Source organism: Opisthocomus hoazin, chromosome 19 (assembly GCF_030867145.1).
Source record: "Opisthocomus hoazin isolate bOpiHoa1 chromosome 19, bOpiHoa1.hap1, whole genome shotgun sequence".
Lineage (NCBI taxonomy): Eukaryota > Metazoa > Chordata > Aves > Opisthocomiformes > Opisthocomidae > Opisthocomus > Opisthocomus hoazin.
In genome coordinates this window covers 15,428,922-15,445,880 of record NC_134432.1, presented here as the reverse complement: position 1 = coordinate 15,445,880, position 16,959 = coordinate 15,428,922, and the positions used below count along the sequence as shown (strand labels likewise).

Sequence of the window (16,959 nt, the reverse complement as noted above, 5' to 3'; positions counted from 1 at the left end):
CTTCCCTGAAACGAAATAAAACTGCGAAAGGAATTCAGAGAGGTCCTTGGGACAGCCCTTGCACGAGGCAATAAAATGCAGGAGCCACACACACTTCACCGAAGCCAGGACAGACAACACTTTCAGACCAATCTGTTCCTCATCATACAAACGATGTAACAGCCTCGGATTTGGAGGAAAACACGAGGCAGGACCCACAGCGTAGGCTGCGCTCCCGAGACCATTGCCACGCGGCGCCAGCGCCAGCACGTGCCCCGGAAAGCGAGAGTCCCCAGCCCCGAGCATCCTCAGGACCACAGAGGAGAGCGCGCCTCATCCAGCCAGCGCTGCCCACGCCTCTCACGCACCCAGGAGGACATCACTCCGCCTTCAGGGTGGGTGGTTTGTTCCCCATCTACAAAACTAAGTCTAAAAGTCTGAGACACCCAACAGTTCAACTGCACGCACCCGTGGGCACGGCCGAGGGAGCCTGCAAGAGCCGGGCTCCCGCTGGGCTGGCACCCCACTCTAATGTGTGTTGTTTTATAAATATATTGCAATTGAACCGTACACAAACTGCTTTAATGATCTGGGGGGAAATATCAGTCTGGAGTTGTGAGGGCTGCATTTGTTTTCCAAGGTGCTATTAAATCACAGAATCACAGAATGTTCAGGGTTGGCAGGGACCTCTGTGGGTCACCCAGCCCAACCCCCTGCCCAAGCAGGGTCACCCACAGCAGGCTGCACAGCACCGCGTCCAGGCGGGGCTGGAATATCTCCAGAGAAGGAGACTCCACAGCCTCCCTGGGCAGCCTGGGCCAGGGCTCTGTCACCCTCAGAGGGAAGAAGTTCTTCCTCAGGTTCAGCTGGAGCTTCCTCTGCTTCAGTTTGTGCCCATTGCCCCTTGTCCTGTCGCTGGGCACCACTGGAAAGAGTCTGGCCCCGTCCTCCTGACCCCCACCCTGCAGATATTTAGAGGCATTTCTAAGGTCCCCTCTCAGCCTCCTCTTCTCCAGGCTGAACAAGCCCAGCTCCCTCAGCCTTTCCTCCTAGGAGAGATGCTCCAGTCCCCTCATCATCCTCGTAGCCCTCCGCTGGACTCTCTCCAGAGAGAGATCATGACTTTCACTATATCAAACCTTACAAAACAGTAGTAAGGCTGCTGGAATATTTTTGTTCTTTAAAGTCACTGAAAAAGCAACATGCTGCACCATGGGCATCACCAGTGGACGCGTGTACCACTGTAGTGGCCCTCTGTATTCTGCTGGTGATCAAGCAGCAAAAATAACGCCCGACGCTCTGCTGAGCTGTGGTGGGTGCATGGCCCAAAGCAGACGCGCTCAGCCTGCCTGGATGCAGCCCAGGAGCGAGGTCTGCCCAGGGCTCACCACGCTGCCGGGCAGATCTCCTCTCATCTCTCGGGCCGGAGCTGCCATGAGGCAGCAGCTCCTGCCATCACGCCCTTCCGCAGGGGCTGGCCAGCCCAGCAGCGCTCGGGTGAGCACAGACTGGGTCTTTCTAACTGGGCTTTAGTAAAAGAAAGAATTAGTGGTGTTGGTAAGATCTGCGAGCCTGGGTAAACACCAAACAGTTCTGTCCTACCTGCAGAAAACAACGCATCGGTGAAGTGCGAGTTGGGGGTGCTGGTCGACAGTCGGCTGACCATGAGCCAGCAGCGTGCCCAGGTGGCCAAGCAGGACAATGGCATCCTGGCTTGGATCAGGAATGGTGTGGCCAGCAGGAGCATGGCAGGGATCATGCCCCTGTGCTTGGCACTGGTGAGGCCGCACCTCGAGTGCTGTGCTCAGTGTTGGGCCCCTCACTACAAGAAGGACATTGAGGGGCTGGAGCGTGTCCAGAGAAGGGCAGCCAGGCTGGGGAGGGGGCTGGAGAACAAGCCTGATGGGGAGCAGCTGAGAGAGCTGAGGCTGCTTAGTCTGGAGAAGAGGAGGCTGAGGGGGGACCTTCTCGCTCTCTACAGCTCCCTGACAGGAGGGTGTAGTGAGGCGGGGGTTGGTCTCTTCTCCCAAGTAACCAGCGATAGGACGAGAGGCAATGGCCTCAAGCTGCATCAGGGGAGGTTTAGATTGGATATTCGAAAAGATGTCTTTACTGCAAGAGTGCTCAGGAATTGGACCAGGCTGCCCAGGGCGGTGGTAGAGTCCCCGTCCCTGGAGGGGTTCAAAAGCCGTGTAGATGGGGCACTTCAGGACATGGCTTAGCAGGCATGGGGGTGTCGGGTGCATGGTTAGACCTGATGATCTTAGAGGTCTTTTCCAACCTTCATGATTCTATGAGCGCTGCTCAGCTCCGAGCACCGCCGCGCACGCGACTGCCACCTCCGAGGACACTCAGCGACGCCGTCACTCGGCTCCTCCAGCCCCTCCGCGCCGCACCGCCCTCCCGTCCCAGCTGCGCCAGCCCCAGCTCCCCTCCAACGAGCGAAAAGTTAAGTCCTCCCTCCTGCATCGTTTCTCGTGCCGAATGCAGATCAGTCAGCAAGTACTGCAGGATACACCTCCCCTAAGGCCACTTGCAAACAAGACAACAGCCAGTTTGGGATCTTAAGGGGAAGATGAATGAGGAATCTTCCTAAATTTGATGGCAAAAATATTCATGAAGATACCAAGCGGCTCAGTACGCTCTGCAGAAGCACCCATCCCCTCCCAAGGAAACGCACAGGCGCTTGTCCGAGCCTGGGAAGGGTCTCGAGCGGGGACCGCCGGGCAGCCCGCCCAAGCCCCACGCGAGGGATGGAGACCAGCACCGGTGTTACTGGCAGCAGGACACCAACCGACCTCCTTCACAACCGTGACAGGCTCTGAGCAGGCAAGGGCTCGAGACGCGCCCGGCTCCCGTGCTCCTCTCCAGGCTGCTGCCCGCTGGGGAGCGGAACAGGACGGCGCTTCACGGGCTCTTCCCCAAACTGGTTCATGAATCTTCAAGGACACGGGACTAGAAATCCTAACGACACCATGCAAGGACATAAAAGCAGCCTGTGTGCCGAAATCAGCATTGCAACCTGGAAGCAGAAGCGTTGCCACCATCCATGGGTCTCATGGGGCCCCCCCCCAGAGCCCAGCCACCCCAGCTGGCACCACGGGCTCTCCAGCCCTCGCTGCCCGACTCCAGGGTCAACCGGGCTCCGGCTCGATGCTTACACAGCAAAACCAAAGCACTACGTTGGGCTCAATCCACATTTTTACAGTTGCACAATGAAAAACTCCAACGAAAAAAGCACCAAAAAACAAAACACCCAACAGCCATTCGAAAGAGCAGTTATTAGATTGCTTGAAATTAAATTCCCACAGATTTTATTGGACTACTCAGGTATCGATTCTGGTGTGCCTCTCGCTCAGTCTGCAACACAGAAATCCACCTTGCTAGGAAACCACCTGCGTGCCGGGCCAGAAACCCGCGCTGGGAATGGCTGGGGTTGCTTCGTTTCGCTCCCTCTTCCTTGGCCTACAACTGCCAGCGCACATCAATAAAATAAGCCAGGAATTTCAAACAGTAATTTCTTTGTTCCCTGCCTGCACGTCTGCCACCGTGCTGAGAGACGGAGGAGCGCGGGAAGCCTCAACGCCCACGTGGGAAGGCGAGCGCGCAACAGATGCCGCAGCTCCCATCGCCGTGCCGGTGGTCGTCTCCACGGTGGTCATCACCCGGCTGTATCTCTGAGGGCTTCGGGAGCAGACCTGCAGGTGCCCCTCGGCAGCCTGGCAGCCCTCCTGCCCTCGGGAATTCCCTCCTGGCGCAGGACCCCCGCGGGACGGGAGGGCAGAGACAGAGGTCGAACACACCAGGACATTCTGCCGGTGCTCTGTCGCTCGGTGGGGTGGTTTCCCTCCCCATCCCCTGAGGCAGCTTAACCAGGCCGGCAGAAACGCCGTTGGTTTCACCCACGGGTACAAAACGGGACCCTGGGGTACGCCCGTGCCAGCAACACGTCCCAGTTCACTCGCCCAGCAGAGCTGGGACGCTGCTGGGTCACGGTCCAGTGAGGTCCCCCCAGGCCCTGCCAAACAAGATGATTTTGGATCCTCGTCCCAAATTCTGCCAGGTTATAAATTCAGGCGATGCCTGAACACTCGACACAAACCGACAACAGTGTAAATTACTTTTTTTTACGCACATAAAAAGGGAATAAAACCATTCAAGCCCAGCCTCTGCTGCGTGTGAACAGCCAGTTCGGAGCTCCGAGGAAGCGCCTGCATCGCCCCGGCCGTGCAGCACCCGCGTCCCGTGACGGGGTGCCAGCAGCACGCTCTGTGCCTCACGGCTCTCTTCACCACGCATGACCCCGGCCCCAAGCAACGGCCGCTGCTTTCTCCCAAGCCCTGCCGGTGTTTCGGCCAAGCAGGCCTGGCCAGCACACCAACATCCACCCCCTCGCTCGCGTGCCCGCGCGGTACAGCACCCCACGACGGCACAGCGAGCTCGGAGGAGAGCGGAGCAGCTGGGAGACGACAGCTCGGCAACTTCCAAATTTCTATTTATCGTTTTTTTTTAAAAAAGAAATGTCACGCTTGCAGCACAAACGCAAGCCGGGCTGGTGCTTCACTCCAGCTCCCTCGCCGGGACGTGCTCACCCTGCGGCTTGCAGCCCACCCACCCGCGAGCCGCACCGCTGCCTCGTCAGCAGCACGCCCGCCCCGGTAACGAGTCCCCTCCCGACCCTGCCTTCCTCACTAACGCAGCACCCACCCTTCCCCACCTCTCACAGGATGGTTTGGACTGGGGGGCACCTCACAGATCATCTAGCTCCGACCCCCCACCATGGGTAGGGACACCAGCATCCCCCCCTAGGAGACGCGGCAGCTGAGAAGCTCTGGAGAAGATGTCCAGAAGCCAAGCGCGCCCGAGCCCCGGGGCCGGCCGGCACAGAGTGTTCCGGATGGACTGGGGGCTCGGCACGGCCGAGCACGGCGCATGGCCCCGACGGAGCCGTGGCGCAGACCCTGGGAGCTGCCTGAGGAGCCGAGCAGCCCCGCTGTTCGATTCACGACACAGCCTGCGGGTTGGTCAATCCTCCTCTGCGCCTGCCCCGCGGGCTGGAGGGGGGGCTGGCCCCCATCCAAATATTGTGTAAGCTGCAAAAAAACCACCTTAAAAAAACCCAGAATCACAGAATGGTCGGGGTTGGAAGGGACCTCTGTGGGTCACCCAGTCCAACCCCCTGCCCAAGCAGGGTCACCCAGAGCAGGCTGCACAGCACCGCGTCCAGGCGGGGCTGGAATATCTCCAGAGAAGGAGACTCCACAGCCTCCCTGGGCAGCCTGGGCCAGGGCTCCAGTGCTCCGTCACCCAAACCAGTTAATCTGTAGAAATACTCTTTTGGAGGAACAGGGAGAAGCTGAAGCCGTAACGGCAGACGATTACTCGCTGTTCTCCCACTGCCTCCCGCCAAGAGCCTCGAGCAGCCGCCCGCCATCCCGCCACGGCCCTTCTCACGTTTCGCCCGGGCGAACGGTGGCGGAGCGCGGTGCTCGCGCCCTGCCCAAGGTCACGGTGACGGCACGCTGCCGAGGAGCAGCCCAGCCTGGCGGCCACCCACGCCGGGGACCCCGGGCCAGACCCGGAGGCAGGCGGCGGGCAGGGCAGCGCGGGGCTGCACGGCCGCTTTCCGTCAGCTTCATTTCCACGGACGCCCACGCCGCAAGCGAATGCGAGCTTCCCAACTTCTTCATTTTTAAAACGGCTTTTCTCGCTCCCTCCTTTTCTTCCCCCCAGTTTTTAAAATCCAATTATAGCCCGACTCTCTCAGCAGGGGTCAGTGTGGAATAAGAATCGCCGGAGTTAATGGACGTAAGACCAAGCAAGATTAATGTCTAAATGGTTTCAAAAGTTGCACGATGCCGATTTCATTAACATTTTAATTGTAATGTATCTTTGTAATCTTCTTTCACACTAACGGTTTTATATGCTTCAAAAAAGAAAAAACTGCTGACAACAAAAATACCAACATAGCAAAATTAACCGACGGCACCGAGTGCTGTGCTGGGAACCGAGCGAAACGCAGAAAAGCGTGTTAACGCTGCGTTAGGAGCAGGAACCGCGCTCAGACCAGGAGTCACAAACCCAGCACTGCAGCCGCCTGCCCCATCTCTGCCGTCCCCAGGCGCTGTCTCTTGGCGGGGCTGTGCTGAGGCAATAACCCCGGCAGCATCACCAACGCAGGCGCAGATCTGCCAGCACAAACCTGCTTCGAAGCTGGCAGCGGACCCGATTTCCCCGGGGTGACGCAGCGGAGCAGCCGACGCCGAGGAGGCTCCCGCTGCTGCCCATCGCCCCGGTCCCCGCACGGCGCCGGCGCTGCCGGCTCAGGCACCGCCGCCACAGCAGCACGCGCAGCCGTGAAACATTCCGTTCTGTACGAACACGAGGAAGAACTTCTTCCCTCTGAGGGTGACGGAGCCCTGGACCAGGCTGCCCAGGGAGGCTGTGGAGTCTCCTTCTCTGGAGATATTCCAGCCCCGCCTGGACGCGGTGCTGTGCAGCCTGCTCTGGGTGACCCTGCTTGGGCAGGGGGTTGGGCTGGGTGACCCACAGAGGGCCCTGCCAACCCCGACCACGCTGGGATTCTGATTCTGTGATTCTGTGAAAGGTGCGGTTACAACCACCATGCAAAATTTTATTTTACTTCTTAATGACAAGCCAATTAAACCTGAGCAGTAGTGTTTCGTTAAGCACAGGTATGTATTGATGACGTTGGCACGTCTACATGGAGCGAGGAGCAAAAGGAGAAGACAACTGCAGAGCAGACAGGTGAAGTTTTAAAGAACTTTTCTTCATAGAAATGAGGGACTGAGCTGCGCAGAGGCTTTCCCCTGCCTCTGAGGCTGGGCGGCAGCCACAGGAGTGATGCAAAAACCACCACATCTTACTTCTCCTCGCTGAGAAGTTCTGACGGACTGTGAAGACCAAAGCAGAGTGATATAAACCCTCCACGCAACCACCCGCGAATCATCAAACTCTGTGTTTGCAACGAGAGTGTGATTCCAACCCTAGAAAACGCACCCAAAAAAGCACATCACCCTACGCCGGTTTGGTCCTACGAAGGTTGCTACAGCACTTCGGCAGGTCTCCAGCCCGGGGGCCCTACGGAGAGGGGTCACCCCTGCTTGTGCGGTTGTCCTTCCAGCGGGACCTCGGCTGCACCCAAGAGCAGAGCCTCTCTGGGAGGGGTGCGTGGTGCACCAGGGCAGCCGGGCACGTCCCGTCCCGCGGGAGGTCTCCCACCCGACGCTGGCCAGGCCCATCGGCCTCCTCCCTCGGAGATCAAGTCATTTTAACCGCCCTCAAACGCACCAAACCTCGCTCCCCGTGTCTTTCGGGCACCTGGCCATTGCCTTCTGCACGGCACGCCTTGAAATGCCAACCCTTTATTTATACACTTGCGTGTTACACCTCTACGCAGCGTAATCCCTTCAAAGCTTCACGCCCTAGAAAGCGCCGAGCAGCGAAACATCATCGCCGCTTCGCTGTGTCATCACTAAACCGTGACTTCGGCAACATCTCTGCAAGGAATTACCTGATTTCCAAACCCAACCCTCGTTTTCCTGATGCTTCACATAACGAGAGTGTAAATATTTGTCCTATGACAGAGAGAACTGGCATGTAAAACATGTACCCCCACACAACATATATAGATATACATATATATATATACACACACCAGCGGCTGCCATATGCTTCCCCGGTGGGTACCGTGTAGGAACGCGCGCGTGGAGCCGAGCCAGTGTTGGCACCCGAACACAGGGCCCTTTCCACACAACCGCTCCGCACCGAGCCCACCAGCCCGAGCAAGCACAAGCTCGGTCATCTCCAACTTGCGATTCTTCGCGCACGCCGCTCCTCACCGCGCTGCCGAAATTCGGTCCCCAGACACCCGGGGATGGAAAACATCTGGCTCCTCTCCCCAGATCGATAGATCCAGAAGAGCCCTGATTGCTACAAACGAGATGCTGGGGAGAAAAGTGGATTTTTCTCCTCCTGTTCTTGCGAGTGATTAATAGATCCTGATATTGGCTTTATTGCCGTGGGGATGGCACCAGGAGGTGAAGTGTTTAATCTCACCCCAGTGCCTATATATGGTGACTCCGATGGAGTCGCCTCCCTCCCCGCACGCTCCGCTGCCCTTCGCTGCTGGCACCGGCCGCCGAAGCAAGCCGGCAGCGCTTGGGCACGGCGCCGGCGAGCCAGAAGTCAGCAGACTCCCCCTGTTACCGTGCTCTCTCCCCCCCTTTCCCAATTTTTTTGGCTTACGGTTTTAAAAAATCTTAAGTTGGGAGAAAGAGAGAGAGAGAATGCACAAACACTCAGGAAAAAAAAACCCCACAACATTTCAAGAGTACTTTCTAGAGAATTGTTGCACAGGGGAAAAAACCCACCCTGTCAAGTTGCTTCTCTTTGAATGTGCAGTTCGCAATCACTTAGAAGTTTATAAAAAAAAATAAAAATCAATCTTATTGTGAAAAGTATCTCAGTTTATTCAGCCCCCACGCTCCGGTTTGTTCGGGGAGGACAGCCCGCGGCTGCTGCAGCAGCAGTGATTTCTGCCCCCCCATCCACCCACCTCCGGGAAAAAATGCGCTGAAACGTTCGTCTTCATAGGAAGCGAAACACAAAAAAATGTACTTGACATGCAAAATTTTTTTTTTTAAAAAGTCTGACGTGAGGACCTCTAAAACGACCGGAGCCACACTGCGACGGCAGCGAGCAGCCCCGGAACGCACACGGCACAGCGCGCGTGCCAAGCGCGGTTCATCTTCCCCTCTAGCCGCCAGCTCTCGGGGGTCTCGCTCACCACACCAAACAAATCACTGCTCCGCTCACACCGGCCCCGGCACCTCCCGCGGCGAGGGGCTCAGCGGCAGAGCCGGGGTCACCCCAGCAGCCCCCCATCCCTCCCGGCTCCCATCCGCAGCGCAGCCTTCGCCCCGGCCGAGCCCAGGGACGAGGAGGAGCGCGGTACCTGCAGCGGGCTGGAACCCCTCGCCAGGGGACAGGAGGAGGGAGCTCCGCACGCCGCTTCCATCACCCCGGGGCTCCGCGTGGCAGGCTCCATCCCAGCAGTCCAATTTTTATTACCTCCGTCCCCATTTAGGAGCAAGCACATGACGAAAACGAGCGCAGTCCCGCACAGCGGAGCTCGCCCGGGGACCACGTCCCCCTCCCCGGGATCGTGGCGTGTTAGCAAGCTTTCCCTGAACAGCAGCATTTGTGGATACAAAGACTGTGAGATTTTGTATTTTTTTAAAAATTTCTGTTCTGCTTCCAAACATTTGCTTAAAAACAAGTTGAACTTAAAAAAAAAATTTAAAAAATGAACTGCTAATGAATCACCGTTCCTAGCAAATGAGCAATTGGAGCTGACACAATGAATTATGCCCGAAGCAAGCTGGGAAACATATTTTGCAAATGATCTCATCCACAGGCAAACCTGGCATGACACTTGATTTGCTAAAAAAGACACAAAGCCTGTCAAAACTCCTGTCACTTCACAAATAAAGTCAGGTACAGAAAACCATCAGCCTCACCCTCTCCTGAGCACGCTTCACCTATTTCTCAACTGCTCTACGGGCTTGAGTCAAAGAAAAAACCCAACATCACCAACCCCAGGCCAACACCTCCTCTGGGTGTGCCCGTCCCAGCCGGGTCCGCGTCCCCCTCCCCGGACGGAGGCTGGGCGGGCTGGGAGGCTGCGCGTCGGACGGCGACACGGGCTCACGCCAAAGGCAGCGAGACCCAACGCGCTCTCTGGCCATTGGGTAGGGCAGGGAACTCACAATTCACTTTACTTTCCTCCAGCTGTAATTTCTCAGAATCATACAATCATTAAGGTTGGAAAAGACCTCTAAGATCATGAAGTCCAACCGTCAACCCATCACCACCATGTCCTGAAGTGCCACATCTACACATTTTTTGAGTCCCTCCAGGGATGGGGACTCCACCCCCTCCCTGGGCAGCCTGGACCACTCTTTCACAGAATCACAGAACGTTCGGGGTTGGCAGGGACCTCTGTGGGTCATCCAGCCCAACCCCCTGCCCAAGCAGGGTCACCCAGAGCAGGCTGCACAGCACCGTGTTCAGGTGGGTCTGGAATATCTCCAGAGAAGGAGACTCCACAGCCTCCCTGGGCAGCCTGGGCCAGGGCTCCATCACTCTGAGTGAAGAAGTTCTTTCAGTAAAGAAATTTTTCCTAATGTCCAGTCTAAACCTCCCCTGATGCAACTTGAGGCCACTGCCTCTCGTCCTGTCGCTGGTTACTTGGGAGACCAACCCCCCCCTCACTACACCCTCCTTCCAAGTAGTTGCAGAGAGCGAGAAGGGCTGAACGCCTGCGTTTTGCTTCTTTCATTGCATTCAACTAAACGCCAAGAAATGTAGGAAAAGAGGAAATAAAAAAAAGCATTTCAAGTGCAGCCTCTCTGCTCCTCAGCACCCCAGGAGTAGTCCCATCAGCCCGGCACGGCCCACCCCAGCTCCCGACCCCCAGCGCCGGCTGGCGCAGAAAACCTGGGAGAATCCGAACCCCGGGCTGAAGCCTCCTTCTAACCGCATTTTGTCAGCCCTGGGTATTTTTAAACACAGGCACCGTGCGGAGCGAAGCCAGCACGGCGTCGCGTCGCCCTTCCGCGGGCGGTTTCGCCGTGTTTATCCCCAGTCCACGCCGTCCGCGCGCGCCGACTTCAGCCCCGCCGTGCCACCAGAGCCGGCTCTCCGACACCGCCCGGCCCCGCAGAGCTCCGCAGCCCGGCGCGAGCCCTCCGGAAGGCTGGCAGGGAAATGGGGCTTTATAAGCAGACAGTCTAAAATAAATATTTCCATTCCGAGGCGAGCTGGTTTGCATCCCCAGGCGGGTAAGCACACTTCAGTCTGGAGGTTTCTCTGCAGGAAAGCCAGAGCTCACCGGGCCGGACGGGCTCCGGCAGGAGACTTCTTGGCGCTTCTTCCCCGAGTGCCGAGCAGCAATGAATCACAGCATGGTGGGGGTTGGCAGGGACCTCTGTGGGTCACCCAGTCCAACACCCTGCCCAAGCAGGGTCACCCACAGCAGGCTGCACAGCACCGCGTCCAGGCAGGGCTGGAATATCTCCAGAGAAGGAGACTCCACAGCCTCCCTGGGCAGCCTGGGCCAGGGCTCCGTCACCCTCAGAGGGAAGAAGTTCTTCCTCATCTTCAGCTGGAGCTTCCTCTGCTTCAGTTTGTGCCCATTGCCCCTTGTCCTGTCGCTGGGCACCACTGAACAGAGTCTCGCCCCGTCCTCCTGACACCCACCCTGCAGATATTTAGAGGCATTTCTAAGGTCCCCTCTCAGCCTTCTCTTCTCCAGGCTGAACAAGCCCAGCTCCCTCAGCCTCTCCTCGTAGGAGAGATGCTCCAGTCCCCTCATCATCCTCTCAGCCCTCCGCTGGACTCTCTCCAGTAGCTCTTCATCTTTCTTGAACTGGGGAGCCCAGAACTGGACAGAGTACTGCAGATGGGGCCTCACCAAATCCAAGGAGGCTCCCTCAGGAAAGCACAGAGTTACGGCCGGGTGGGTGAAAAGCCGTTCACACTGCAAGCGGGCACCGAAAACAGCACTGCCGCAGCGGTGCGGCATCAACGCACGCGTCTCGTCTCGAGGATGAGATCCATCTTCTGGGAACAAAGGAGGGGAAAGCCTCGGGAGACCCGAACAACCCGAACCGGCCGGCGGGGAGCACACCAAGGGCTGCCAACAGCACGGCCCTGGCCAGAGCGCGGGGGCAAAGGGAGAATTTCCCCAGGGACACCCGGGGAAGCAGAAACCCCATGTTTCACCCCGGCGAGCCCCTTCCATGCAGAGACCCCCCCGCGCACGCACTGCTGACGTCTGACTTTGGCCCGACTACTGGTACCGCTCAGCGAGCCTCGGAAGTTTCCTTTGACAGATTTTAAGTTCTAGAAATCCATCCCTACCCTTTAGCGTCCAAATATCACAACTTTTCTCCCACAAAGCCTTCATGGTAAGGCTTCTGCAGGAGGTAAAACCCCAGACCTGCGGCCGTTACAGCTGCGGAAGGCTACTGACTCTCAGGAGGAGGAGGACAAGATCCCTAATTATTTTATATTTGCTGCTTACTTCACCTCACACTATTATTACCGCCATTATCCACACCTTGAGGTCACGGACTTCTTGTCCCAGGCTGGACAAACAACATCAATCCAGCTAATAAGGGAAGCCTCAGCTTTCTTCTTTCTAGTGGAAGGGCTTTATTTAATAGCAGGCTACGAAAAAGGCAGGTAGCTTGGGATTAGCCGTGCTTGAACGCCGTGCCTGTGAGCGAGACCGGTTCTCTTGGCCCCCCCCGGCACCCAGCAGGCACCGGGGACCCCACGGAGCTGGCACGGCCGCTGCCAGCCCTGCCGCGGCTATCGCTGCTGAGCAGCGGCCGTGCCACCGCGAGGGCAGCAATCGCTCCCGTTTGTTCACCCATTTCACCTTCTCCTGCTGTTTAATGTCTCAGCCGGCGAAGGCAAAGCGGCACGCCGGCCCCTCCGCACCGCGGGGCGAACCCTTGGCAGGCACCGAGCTGCCCGCAACCTCGCAAACGCCTCCCGAAAGGAGTGCAGGGAGGCAGAAAAAAAGGGAATATTCCAATTAACGAGGCAGCGGGTCATGGAGACTTGGCTGGAAGCGAGCCGGCACTCCGCCGTCGGCGGGGACGGGCGAGCGCGGCACGCGATGCACTGCTGCCGCTCGGTTTTTCCTACGGCAGGGAAGACGCTCGGAGAAGTCCTTGAGCACTTTAAGCACAGCAGGCTGCAGACTGCGGCAGGCGGGCGAACGCGCCGGCGCTCGGCAAGGCGCTCACCCAATAAAAACCCAACCACCCACCCCAATATTTCCCCCCCCCCCCCCAATTGAAGACACCAGCGAGCGGATCAGCGGCCTTACCCCTCGCCGATGGCGGGGTCTCCGCGGCTGGGTTGGGGACAGCCAGCCCCCAGCCCCAGCCGTGCCGGGGGTGGGGGGGGCACCGGGCACCCCAAGGACCGCCGGGATCCGTCCTCGGCTCCGGACCGAGGCGTTCGGCCGGGTGTCGGGGTTGGGTTTTTCCCAATCTCTCCCCTTTCGCAGCATTTTTCTCCCCTGGGAGAGAACGCGGGGGCCTGCGCCCGCCTTCAGCCACGAACCGGCCCGACCCCCCCGCCGCACCGCAGCCCCCCCAGAAAGGTGTTTCCAATCATAACCCGGTTTCCCACATCCGAGCAAGACTTGAAAACACCGCAGGAACCGACCCAGCTCCCCCCCACACCCCGCTTCCCACGGGGGGGGAGGACACACACGCACCCAGGGTGACCCCCTCCTCCTCCTCCTCCTCCCAGTGCCCCCCCCCGCGCCAGCCCCCCAGAATCCCCTCTCTGCCCGAGCCAAACCCCCCCGCTGGGTCACCGCAGGGTGGTAACGACAGATTGGGATTAAAGCAGCGATGTGCGTGCCCCCCCCCCCCCAAAAAAAAAACCGGGGGGGCTGAGGGGTGTTGGCGCGGTGCACGAGTTGTAACATGGGGGGGGGAACTTATTAAAATCTAAAAGGGGGATGCCGGGTGCAGCCCCCCGCCCGCCCTCCCGCCCCGCCGCGGCGTGGGGGGGTCCCGGGGGGGGTCCCGGGGCTCACCTGCGGGGCGCCGGCCCCCCGGACGCTGCCCTGGGCCTAGCGGCGGCGGGAGCCGGCGGTCCCGGCGGCGGCGGCAGGAAGTGATTCCGGCCGCTCTCACATGGACCGGCCCTGACCTCGCCCCGCGCCGGCAGCCGCGCAGCACGGCCCGCGCCGGGACACCGCGGGGGTGGGACCGGACCACGGGGAGGGGGGGCGGGGGGGGTCCGGTCCCACCTCCCGCCGCCGCCGCCCCTCGCCCCCCCCCGCCTCCGGGATGCCCCCGCTCGGGGGGGAGGGACCGCGGGGGGCGGGACCCCGGCACACACAGACAGAGACAGAGAGACGGACACAGAGACCCCCCCCCCAGCCCCGCCGCCCCCCGGGGCATCGCTGTGGAGGGGCGCGGCCCGGGAACGGGGTGGGGGGGGCGGGATCTCTTGATTTCATTTATTTTATTTTATACTGGTTTACTTTATTTGTTGTTAATTTTTTATCTTATTTTTATTTTATTTATTTATTTTTTAAATTTTATTTATTTATTTTATTTTGTGTACTTTCTTTTTAATTTTAATTATTTAAAATTTTAAAATTTTTATTATTTTGTTTCATTTTATTGTTTGATGTTTCATCTCATTTCATTTTTATTTTTCTTTTTAATTTTTTATTATTATAACATAATTATGTCTTATATATAATTATATATATTATTATATTATAATTATGTCATATATGTATCATTATATATATTATTATTTTTCTTTACCTTTGTTATTATTTTATTATTTTAATTATTTATTTTCTTATTTTAATTTTTTCTTTTTTCATTTTAGTATTTTTTTTTGCTTCATGTTTTATTTTTTCCATTTTACTATTTAAATTTTCCATTTTTTATTTTATTCCACTTTATTGTTTTATGTTTAATTTCCTTTCATTATTTCATTTTAAATTTCTTTATTTTATTTTAATTTTTTTTACTTTCCTTTTTATTTTATTATTTCATTTTATAATTCTTCATTTAATTTTGTTACTTTTATTTATTTTTATTTACCTTTATTACTTTATTTTACTTTATTATTTTGGTTTTTTCATTTTATTATTTCTTTTTTGTTTAAATTTTTAATTTCATTTATTATTTTAATTTTTCATTTCATTTATTTTATTTTTATTATTATTTTTTTTCTATTTTATTTTATTCTTTAGTAGAATGGAATAGAGTAATTCACTTGGAAGGGACCTACCATGATCACGTAGTCCAACTGCCAACTGCCTTATTATTTTATTACTTCATTTTTTATTTAATTTTTAAAAAATTTATTTTATTTTCCTCATTCCCTACATGATGTCAGCTGGAGCGTGCGTAGCCCCGCTGGGGTCCCACCCCACCCCCCTGCTCACACTGCTCGGGGGCTGCCTGGGCACCCTGCCCTGTGCCCACCGCTTCGGGCCACTTTCCCACACCTTTCCCCTGCCTTTCCCCCGCCTTCCCGCCGCCTTCCCACTGCCTTCCCGCCATGCTTCCCGCCGTGCTTCCCGCCATGCTTCCCGCCGTGCTTCCCGCCGTGCTTCCCGCCGTGCCAAGGCTTTGGCTCTGGGCAGGGTGCGGACAGCGGGACGTGCTGGTTGCGCCGGTACCACGGCGTCACCGCGTGACGTGCGATGCCGACCACGTGTGTGCGCTCTCAGAGGGTCCCCTCCAAACCCTTGCTTCCACCCCAAACTTAAATAATTCCGGAATCTTGCCGAGAGGGGCCCGGCGTCACCCGGCGGCAGCGCCCGGGGCCCTTCGGGGGCTCGCTCCCCCACCGCAGTCCCCGACGTGTTCGCGCGTCGCTCAGAGCTCCCGCCAGAACCTGGAGTGGAAGCGAGAGCGAGCGCAAAAGCCGCCGAGGCAGACGGGAAGTTTCACGCTCGGGCCAACCCGTCCCGGTCCCGCTTCAGCCGCCGACGCGGCGGGCACCAGACCGCTGCTCCCGCTCCCTCGCCGCTCGCCTGCTGCCAGCCCTCGGCCGGCTCGCAGCACGGGATCTCGGCATGGCGGAGGACCCTCCCGAACACCGCGCAGCCATGGGCTCCGGGCTCCGGCGGCTCCCTTCGGAGAGGAAATCCCACAGGATTCGCCCAACGATCCCACCGGGGAAATGTCCGAGCGTCCCCGGCCGCCTCCCCAGCCCGCCCCGCCGAGCTCCCCTGGTTCGTCCCAGCCAGCCGGGCGGTTTCTCAGCCCCGGACCAGTTTGATTTCTGGAATTCACGCGACCTCGCCACCCACGCCTTCTCCTCTCCGCGTGCTGCCTCCATTTTACTCGCCTGGGCCCTGATTTTCTCGATATCTGTGCGCGTGCCGAGCTTCGCGCGTCGGCGAGGGGACGGCTCCGAGGGCGCGGAGCATCACCGCGTCCCAGCGCCCGCATCCCGTGGGATTCCGTCTGGAATCAGCGCGTGCAGGAGCCGCCCTGCTGAGGGAGGGACGGAGCGGGCTGCGGGGTGGGATGGGCTGACGATGCCCGCGAGGAGGTTTAAACCCCTCGAAGCTGAGCAGGAGAAGCCGGCAGCGTTGCGGGGCTGCGGCACCCGGCGAGGGGCCGGTGGGTGATGCTGCCCGCCCGCAACCCGTGCACAGCACGGAGGGAAGCCCTCGGGGGCACAGAGCTCCCAGCCCCAGCGAAACCCAGGGGCTTTCGGTTTTCGCTGGCCTCGCAGCCCGGATTTTCACGCCGGGGGAAGACGGCCCCAGCAAACCAAGACCTGCGCTGACCCACAGCCCCGCAGACCCAGGCCAGAGCCGAGCCCACCCTCCCGGGCTGCCTCCAGCTCCGCGCCCGCTCCCGGCCCCTTCTCCCGCGGCACAAAGCCTTGTGTCAGGAGGGTGTCAGGAGGACGGGGCCAGACTCTTTGCAGTGGTGCCCAGTGACAGGACAAGGGGCAACGGGCACAAACTGAAGCAGAGGAAGCTCTGTCTGAACATAAGGAAGAACTTCTTCCCTCTGAGGGTGATGGAGCCCTGGCCCAGGCTGCCCAGGGAGGCTGTGGAGTCTCCTTCTCTGGAGATATTCCAGCCCCGCCTGGACGTGGTGCTGTGCAGCCTGCTGTGGGTGACCCTGCTTGGGCAGGGGGTTGGACCAGATGGTCCACAGAGGTCCCTTCCAACCCCCAACATTCTGTGATTCTGTGATCTCCTGCGACGGGGAGCTCTCGCGGGACACATTTCACCCATTTCCGCTGGAGTGGGACTCAGCGGCTCCGCTCTGCCCAGGAAGCGGCCGGGTGGGCCACCGCTGTCCCCGCTCCCGAGCGGGTGGCCGTGCGGGTGCTGGAGCGTTGGTGGCGTCACGTCGAGATGCTTCAATGGAA

General features: G+C 57.9%; 1 protein-coding gene across 1 annotated transcript in view; it reads right to left on the bottom strand.

Annotated features, from left to right (window-relative positions):
- The window catches only part of NACC2 (NACC family member 2), a 61,311-nt gene extending 47,560 nt beyond the window's left edge, over positions 1 to 13,751 (bottom strand). Inside the window, exon 1 of the mRNA XM_075439504.1 lies at positions 13,628 to 13,751. The gene's annotated coding sequence lies outside the window, so the exon portion shown is untranslated. The remainder of the gene's footprint in view (positions 1 to 13,627) is intronic.
- Between the last annotated feature and the right edge of the window lie 3,208 nt (positions 13,752 to 16,959).